Source organism: Mustela nivalis (assembly GCF_964662115.1).
Source record: "Mustela nivalis genome assembly, chromosome: 1".
Classification (NCBI taxonomy): Eukaryota; Metazoa; Chordata; class Mammalia; order Carnivora; family Mustelidae; genus Mustela; species Mustela nivalis.
This window is the reverse complement of record NC_139020.1, coordinates 160,958,888-160,967,985: the sequence shown is the minus strand read 5'-3', so window position 1 is coordinate 160,967,985 and position 9,098 is coordinate 160,958,888. Positions and strand designations below refer to the sequence as shown.

The 9,098-nt window shown below is 47.3% G+C and overlaps 1 long non-coding RNA gene across 1 annotated transcript; it reads left to right on the top strand.

Annotated features, from left to right (window-relative positions):
- The first annotated feature begins 7 nt into the window (after positions 1-7).
- Positions 8-8,779, top strand: LOC309872908. Its single transcript, XR_014316137.1, has 3 exons — positions 8-172; positions 8,342-8,464; positions 8,657-8,779. It is a non-coding gene; the product is annotated as an uncharacterized lncRNA (long non-coding RNA).
- The last annotated feature ends 319 nt before the right edge of the window (positions 8,780-9,098 follow it).

The window sequence follows — 9,098 nt, the reverse complement described above, 5'->3', positions numbered from 1 at the left end:
GAGATGGAGTCCGCAGTGAGCGCGCCCGCAGTTAGGAGGCCACGCCTCCAACGGCCATCAAGCGCGAAGTCCCGCCTTCGCAGACAAAGGCCCCGTGGAATCCCGGCTGACTCGGGAAGCCACGCCCCCTAGGGGGAGGGCCGCCCGAGTTTTCACCAGGCTCGCCACGGAGGTTTGGAACGTGCGGAATCGCTCCGCCCCGGGGGAGGGGGCCACCCACTGTCCCGCCCCCAGCCGACCCGCGCGCGCCCCTGCTCTCTTTCAGGGTTGAGGCCTAGGGACGCCGGGTTTACCCTCTGATTCTGCGGCAGGTGCGCTGTGTGACCTTGGGCAAGCGTCCTCACTCTGGGGCCTCCGTTTCCAGTAAAATGGGATGGGGGTGCTCTGGCCCTGCAGTCTGTGACCTAATGAAATCCATGACTTCTCTGACTTGAGGCCACACGTGTGCCCTCCCCTCCCCATCTTTGGCGACCCCAAGAGGAGACAAACTCCCCACACGTCATTTGGGCTCCTGAGCCTCAGTTTTCTCGTCAGCAGAGCCGGTCTGGAGATCCAGTCTTAAGGGTACAGCCAGGTATCCGAGCTCGCTCCCTGTCCCTCCCACCCTGATCCAACAAGCCCAAGTGACAGCTGGGAGTGCCTTGGGGCTGGACGCTGGGACTCGGCTGCAACAACAGAGCTCCAGAAGACAGAGACAATGGGCCCCTCTGTTGGCCCAGCTGCCCCCTCCAGCCAAACAAGCAGCTGACCCAAGGGCTGCCAGGAACAGGGTAGCTGGGATCCCTGGTGGCTCCGTGAGGGCGCTCGTGTGCGTGACAGAGTGGGCCACCGTGAAGGAGAAGGGCACAGAAGTTTGAACGGTGCCCTCCAAGTGCCTATCACTTGATTTTATGATGGCATTGGATTCTCGCAACCAATTCCTAGGAGGGGTTGCTGTCACCCCAGTTTTTTCATTATTTGAGCTGAGGTGCAGGTCTGGGTTAAACCTAGACAAGGCCACCTGTCAGCACCATGGCCTTGGGCAAGTTTGCTTTAGATCGATGGTCCTTCGTTTCTGCATTTGAAAATGAGGTGATGCCTTCTCACCTACCCCGTGGGGAAGTTGAGACCATCTAAAGAGAGAGTAATGCTGATGACTATTTAAAGAGCACCTCCTGTCTGCTGGGTTCAATTCTAAGAGCTTTATGATCACTTCATCCTTGTAACAAGCCTAGGAGGAGAACAACGGTTCTCCCCATTCTACAGAGGAAGAAACTGAGGCACAGAGTGGTGAAATAATTCCCTAGGGTCAGGGATGTGGACAGTTGTAAACTGTAGCCACAGAAGGAAAAAAAGTAATCTTTAATAAAGAACCTGTGTGTAGCAAACCTGTTTCACCATGAGAAGTTCATCTCAGGCAACGTGCTCTGTGGTTTGAAACACCCCACAGATAAGCCTGTTGTTGGGAGAACAAGGGTCTAGGGCAGGCCAGACTCAGGAAGCCACAACCAAACAGAGTAGGATTGATTGCTCTGGGTAAGAGGTTTTTTCAAATTGTCCCCTGTGTGACTCAGAAGTGAGGTGGTCTGAGGAGCCCCACGGGCTTAGGAACACCTTCAAACCACCATACCAGCCTGGACCACTGACCTACACCATCACCTGTGGGAGAAATTAACTAGGTTATTCCTATTGCTTGGGGCCTCTTTGTTACAGCATCTTGGAATGGCCACTCACCAAGACATGCACTGGGACACAGCTGTGAACCCAACAGGCAAGATCTGAATGTCTTAGTCAAGCTCATGGTGGAGTGAGAGAGACAAATCTCAAACTAAGAAGTGATCATAAATTGCAAAATATAAGTGTTGTGAAAGGCATGGGCTGAGAAGTGGGAGAGAGTGATGGTGCCCCCCAATTTAGACACTGGTCATGAAGGCATCTTGGAAGAGATAATTGTTTTCTACTTTTTTTTTTTAAGTTTATTTATTTGATGTGGAGAGAGCAAGCGAGTGAGAGACAGAGAAGCAATCACAAGCAGGGGGAACGGCCGGCAGGCAGGGGAAAAGCAGGCTCCCCAATGAGCAAGGAGCCCGATGCAGGGCTTGATCCCAGGACCCTAGGATCATGACCTGAGCTGAAGACAGCCGCTTATCCAACTGAGCCACCCAGCTGCCCCTGTTTTCTACTTTTTAATCCTGTGAATCTTATTTTTTTAAGATTTTATTTATTTATTTGACAGACAAGATCACAAGTAGGCAGAGAGGCAGGCAGAGAGAGAGGGGCTCATGACCTGAGCTGAAGGCAGAGGCTTTAACCCACTGAGCACCCAGGCACCCCTGTAAATCTTATTTTAAAATGTCGTTGTGAGGGATACTTGGGTGGCTCAGTTATTAAGTGTCTGCGTTTGGCTCAGGTCATGATCCCAGGGTCCTGGGTTCCAGCCCGGCATTGGGCCCCCTGCTCAGCGGGAAACCTGCTCCTCCCTCTCCCACTCCCCCTGCTTGTGTTCCCTCTCTTGCGTTGTCACTCTCTGTCAAATAAATAAATAAAATTTTTTAAAAATGTGATATAACAAGACACTGATTTATTGAAAATTATATACTTATAATTTTCCCCCTTTGTGCAATCTTAGAATATGTTTCATCTTCAAATGAATGAGAAACCCTCAAAACATTAACACTCCTTTTTAAAAAATACAGGCATTCACTGACAACATTAACTGCAGAAATGCACCAAAGATGACTAATGAATGGCACAGATCCAATATTTAATATTAGTTAATATTAGTTAAGTTGACAACAGTATTAAAACCAGGCCCTTTAATAAGAAAGCACTTCTATTTGCATTCCAGGACTTGGCAAGAATAATAACGTTACTGGCTAGTGTTTTTTAAAACCTTAAGAGTGCCAAGCATGCTAACCATATACAATGTGTTTTGTTATTTGTTTTATTGATGAAGAGATGGTTCTTAAATGATCAGAGGAAACCCCAAGTGTGAAGACTAGACGCCAGATGGAGCAGGAGAATGTAGTGTATGTTTTATTCCTACCACAATGGGGAAATGTGTACCAAGCAGTGTCCCAACAGAAGAGGCAGGACCCAGTCAATAGGGTTTCATGAAAAGAATTTAGCAAAGGGGTAATTTACCCCAAGTGTATGGTGGGGTTGGGGGGCACTGTCATAAGGAAATCAGTGGGATGGTGCAGTGTCTGGGCTGCAGCTGAGGGGATACTTTACCCCCTAAACTTGAAGTGAGGAGGAGAGGAGTGGTTTCCTGGAAGTGGTAAGAGCCTTAGTGTTGGGTGAAGGGTCCCCCGAGAAAAGCTGTGGCTAGAGACACAGTCACTGCCAAAACTGGGAGTAGGTCAAGGGAAATACTCCACCTTTCTCTCCTCGCACCCTCTGATGCTCATCAGTGCCTCCCACTGGCCGAACCCAACTGGGAGCCTAAAACTGAGGAAGCCCAGGTGATGGCATCCACAGGGATTGGCCTTGTTGGGGGAACACAGAACAGGTGAAAACCATGGCTAAGGGATCTGGGATGTGGAGCCTAGGCAGAGAATAACCACAGGTATTCTAGATAAACTTAAAGATTTCTCCAGCCCTCTCTGAGCCAACTCTGAAACAGAAATGGGTTGGGCTTGAAAAGTACCCTTCTTGCCAGTATTGAGTACTTAGTAGGGCAGTCGCCATGGCAACCTTATACCCAGGCTTGGCTACCTGCATCTACCATCCAAACCACAAGTCAAGGAGCTGGTCCAGCCAGGTGACCAGGTGATGCCCAAACGTTGAGAAATCATTGCATCTGTTAGAGCCCCTGGCCTTGGGCTCAGCCAGGTCAGGTTGGCAGGGCCCCTTGAGATCAGCAAAGATGTTTGGACACCCTGGGGAAGGATGAAGTCATTGCTCCCATCTCTGGGCTCCTAAGGGTGGTTTGCTTTGCCAGTGAGGACTGTCCCTGAGGGAGTTGCACAGCCATGAGAACTCATTAGCCCACAGTGCTGCCTGGACTCTCTCCCTCGAAGACACATTGAGGCCAGCAACAAACAGCACGTTGGCATGCAGGTTCTCCCTCAGCTGCACACATGGAGGGAAACACATACCCCACGGCCACAGGCACACACCCACAGCATCACACACAAATGCACAGATAGGTGCAGACACAGATGCTTACAGACAGACGTGGACCCACAGTGCATTCCCCCATGGCTCAGCCTGTGTCTGGCCACCCTGCTGATTCTTCCGTTCTTCCACTCTCCATTTTCCTGATGGTCCAAGGAGGAAGGGGGATGTCCCACAATACGCTCCTGTGGACCCCCGAACCTCTCTGGAATGGATTGTCTCCTTCATCTCTGTCCCTCTGTCACAGAAGGGGAAGTTTCTAGAGCACAAATACAGAAGGAGGAAAGGAAAGAGGGAAAGCAAGAAGGAGGGGGACAAAGGAAGAGAGACAGAGACATAGTCATGATGAACATGGGACAGTCTGAGATAAATATGCCAGGGCAGATCCCAGTTTTGTTGGGCCCCATGTTTATATGCAGGGGTGGGGGTGGACTGGTTTTCAAAAAGGAAGACCAAAACTCTGAATACAAATTAGAGACAGAGGCTTGGAGGAGGCCTGTGTAAGCAAGGGACCCAGAGCTGCAGAGTAAATCTGCTTCTGCCACATGCATGAAACACAGACGGGTAGCCCCCTAATGCATTTAGGAACACAGACCCTGGAACCCCTTCCTCCCAGATATGTATGCATATGGGTACACACACACACACACACACACACACACACACACACACACACGCATGGCCCCAGCCCTCCGTGGCTCTCAGGATCTGGGCCCTCTGGACACCAGGCTTCAGAGGCCCCTGCAGCCCTCATTTAGAATTTAGGCCCTGGTCCAGCTCCTTCCACATCAACTGGGCATCCTGTTGGACCCATTCCCATGTGTGCACTTTGCTGTTTGAGAGGAGTGGACTCTGTTCTCTGTCCCTGCCTCCTCACCTGAACCTGTCCCTTCACTGTGAGCTGGCTTCCTATCACAGGGGCAGGCTGAGGAGGAGGAGGGAGCTGTCTCTGCAGAGAGGTTTGGCCAAAGCTTACTGAAGTGCCCCTTCCCGCCATACCTCTCCAGCCCACCCTACTGCCTTTCCTGAGAATGGGATGAAGTCCTGAGCTCTGTGTGGGTTCTCTTGGGGGAAGAGCAGTGTGTCACACACACACATACCCATCACACACAACTCTGGAATGCCAAAGATTACAAAAGATTCTCAAGACCGTAAAGCACAAAGAAAATGAAAACGACTCGAAATATGGCCGTACAGATAATCCTGGTGGAATTTTAAAAATAAAGCTAATGCAGGCCCACATTTAGAAAATTCAGACAGTCCTGAAAGATTACCAAATGAAAACTAAAACCTGCTCTTCTATCTCAGTCCCTCTCCCTGGATGTGATCGCTCTTTGCATTTCTTTCCTGAATACTTTGGTAGACTGGCTTTGACTGATAAAAACAGAATCACTCTGCCCACTGTTTTCACGCCTTGCCAGTTTCCCACCTAAAACGCATCTCTGCAGAGCTTTCCGCATCAACATGGCCTAAGCTACTGCCGCCTTTTTAATGGCCATGCTTCTTTCTGTTGTCTGAGTGCATTCTCTGTCGATGTATATCACTTTCCAGTTTCTTGCCTCTTAACTGTAGCCCAGCAGCCCCTTGGTTAGCCCGATTCACACTGTAGATATTTCCGCAGGGCCAGTTAGCGTGGAAGCACTCTGTCAAAGGATACACCATTTTTTAAAAATATTTATTTATTTATTTATTTGACCAAGAGAGATTACAAGTAGGCAGAGAGACAGCCGGGGTCAGGTTGGGGGAAGCAAGCTCCCCGCTGAGCAGAGAGCCTGATGTGGGGCTAGATCCCAAGACCCTGAGATCATGACCTGAGCCGAGGACAGAGGCTTTAACCCACTGAGCCACCCAGGCACCCCAGATATATGAATTTTTAATTCTGGTAGAAATTGCCAAAACGCCCTTCAAAAGGATGGCATTAATTTACAAGTGTCTCAACAATATATGAAAGAGTCTGTCCCCCTACACAGTACCCTAATTTTGTCAAAACGGAGGAGTGAGAAGTCCTATCTCGGTGTTTTTCAACAACTTCATTGAAATATAATTCTCATTCTCTACAATTCATCCACGTAGACTGAACACTCAAATAGTTTTTAGTGTACTTAGAGTTGGGCCACCATCAGCAGCATCAATTTGAGAGCATTTCCATCACTCCAGAAAGAAACCTGGTACCCTTAACAGTCACTGTCCCATTTCTTGCCCTACCCCAGCCCCTAGCAGCCACCAATCCACTCTCTGCATGGATAGATTTGCCTACTGGGGCCATTTCGTAAAAAGGAAATCATACCCTCTATGAGCTTTTGTGTCTGCCTTACTTCACTTAGCGTAATGTTTGCAAGGGTTTTCCATGCTGTAGCCTGTGTCAGCACTTCTTTTTTATGGCAGAACATGCCATCATGGAGATAGACCCCATTTTGCTTATCCATTCTCCAGAGGATGTATACTTGGGTCTTTTCCACTTTTTGGCTCTTGGGAATAATGCTGCTGTGAACATGAATGTACACGTTTCTGTGTGCACGTACGATTTCATTTCTCTTAGATACATACTTAGGACTCTGTTGTTTTAACAAGAGTTTCTTTTCGTTTCAAGTGTGGGTGAACATCTTCAAGAGCTGCCTGTTGAAACCCATTGTCCATTTTGCTGTTAGGTTGTTTGCACGTTTTCTATTTGTGGTGCTGTGAAAAAATATGTATATTTTTATATATTTGGTCTTCATCCCTTTCCTGGCATCAAGCTCCTAAAACCCTTGGAATTTCCTAAGCAATGAGGACCATTAAAGATGTCTTTTGTTATGTTAATGAGGGTACTTTTGGAAAGTACCTGTGGGTGGGAGCTGGATGCCAAGGGATCCCGTGTGATTAGAGGGCTGCAACTTTTAGGCCCACCTCTGACCTCTAAGGAGGAGAAAGGGGCCAGAGATTGGATTCAGTCACCAATGAACGAAGATTTAATCAATCATGCCTAGGTAATGAAGCTTCCATAAAAGCCCAAAAGGATGAGGTTTGTTGGGTTTCTGGGCACACAAACACATGGAGATTTGGGGAGAATGGCACCTGGAGAGGAGGACATGGAAACACCTTGCCCCTCCCCCATCCCTTCCCCTGTGCATCTCTTCCATCTGGTTTTTTTCTAAGTTATGTCCTTTTAGAATAACCCATTAACCTAGTAAGGAAACTTTTCCTGAGTTCTGTGAACTGCTCTAGCAAATCAATCAAACACAAGGAGGGGTCATGGGAACCTCAGATTTACAGCTAGTCTAATCAGAAGGCAGGTGACAGCCTGGACTTGGAATTGGCATCTGAAGTGCCAGCAGTCTTGTCAGACTGAGCCTTTCACCTGTGGGATCTGAGGCTCTCTCTGGGGGAGTGTCAGAATTGAGTTGAATTGTAGGACACTCAGCTGTGTCTCCGAATTGCTTAGTGGTGTGGGGAAAACACCCACATGCTGGAATTGATGAGCAGAATTAGAACTGGTGTCAGAATCATACTATTTTTATTGATTTGAGTTCTTTGCTAAGAAAATGTAGTCCATTTTGTGGCACGAATATTGTAAACATTTTTTCCCAGTTTGTTCCTTGTATTTTGACTTCATTTATGGTCTTGCGTAACATTCAGACATCAAATTTATGTTTTCAAAATTACTAACCTTTTCTTTTTAGGCTTATAACCAGCTAAATAAGGTCTTCCCCACCACAATTATAAATTTATCTGTAACTTCATGGTTTTCGCCTTTCCTCCATCTTGTTTTATAATGTTTAAAATTTGGATCCTTGTGGGTTTTATTCTGGTACCAGGAATAAAGATCCAGTGTTCTTTCCAGATGGTCAAGTAATCATCTCAACGTCTTTAATTGAGGAACCCATCTTTGTCACCACCCGTATGAAATTTCTTTACCATAAATTTGCTTCTTACTACTTTACCATAACTTTCATGTTCCAGTGTTGTCCTTGAACCTGCTTTGTGACCCTATAGCACCGTGGCTCTCAATCCTGGTTGCACACTGGAATCATCAGGAGGCATTTAAGAAAACACCAATATCCAGATCCCACCCATCGGATCAGAATCTCTGGAGGGTAGGGCCCAAGTATTGCTTTGTTTTATTCATCTTTTTTTTTTTTCTTAGAAGCACTTTAGGGGATGGGGGTCCTAATGTGGAGCCAGGTTCAGGACCCACCACTCGACAGCCCTCCACTGACTTCTCAGGCTATTTCTTCTTTTCTCCCAACACTGATCTTATTTTCAGCCAACAGATACTTATTGAGCATCTACTACATGCCAGGCACTGGGGAATACAGGAGTCAACAAGATAAGAATCTCTGCCTTCAAGACCTAATTACCCACATCGGGAGGGACAGACAATCAATGTGTGAGTGGGGTCAAGGAAAAATTCTCTGAGGAGGTGACATTTGAGTCTAGCCTATATGATATCTCTGTTCCTATGAGGCAGACCTGGCAGTGCTCTCCTCACCTTTCCCTTCTCCTGCCCCTTGCTGACAATACCCCAGCTTTGTTCAGGGCAGCAATGAGCCTTGCCTAGGTGACTCCTTCATTTCCCCAGGCTCTACTGCACACAGTCCTGGCCAAGGAGGCCTACGCTGAAGTCTGCAGGATGACTAAGGATTAAGTGGGCATTCAAAGATAAGAAGAGGTGACTCGTTGCCAGCAACTGCTTACCTCTAGTAGCATGAAGAAAATAAACCCTTGTCTTTAAGCCATCGAGTAATAGACTTTTTGTTATTTCTGCCTGAAAAGCATTCCTAACAGATACAACCGACACCAGAGATTTGGTAGAAATAACCCATCTATGTCCATGTCTTAACACTGGCAAGTTCTATTTAAAAAGTAGCAGTGACTTGGCAACAGAGGAGGGTAAGGGAAGCATTCTAAAACTGAATAAGGTTTGGCCACCAGCATCTCAATTTTTCTTTTAATTGTGGTTAAAAAAATTAATCATAACTATTTTGAAGTTTACAGGTCAGTAGTGTTAAATATATTCACAT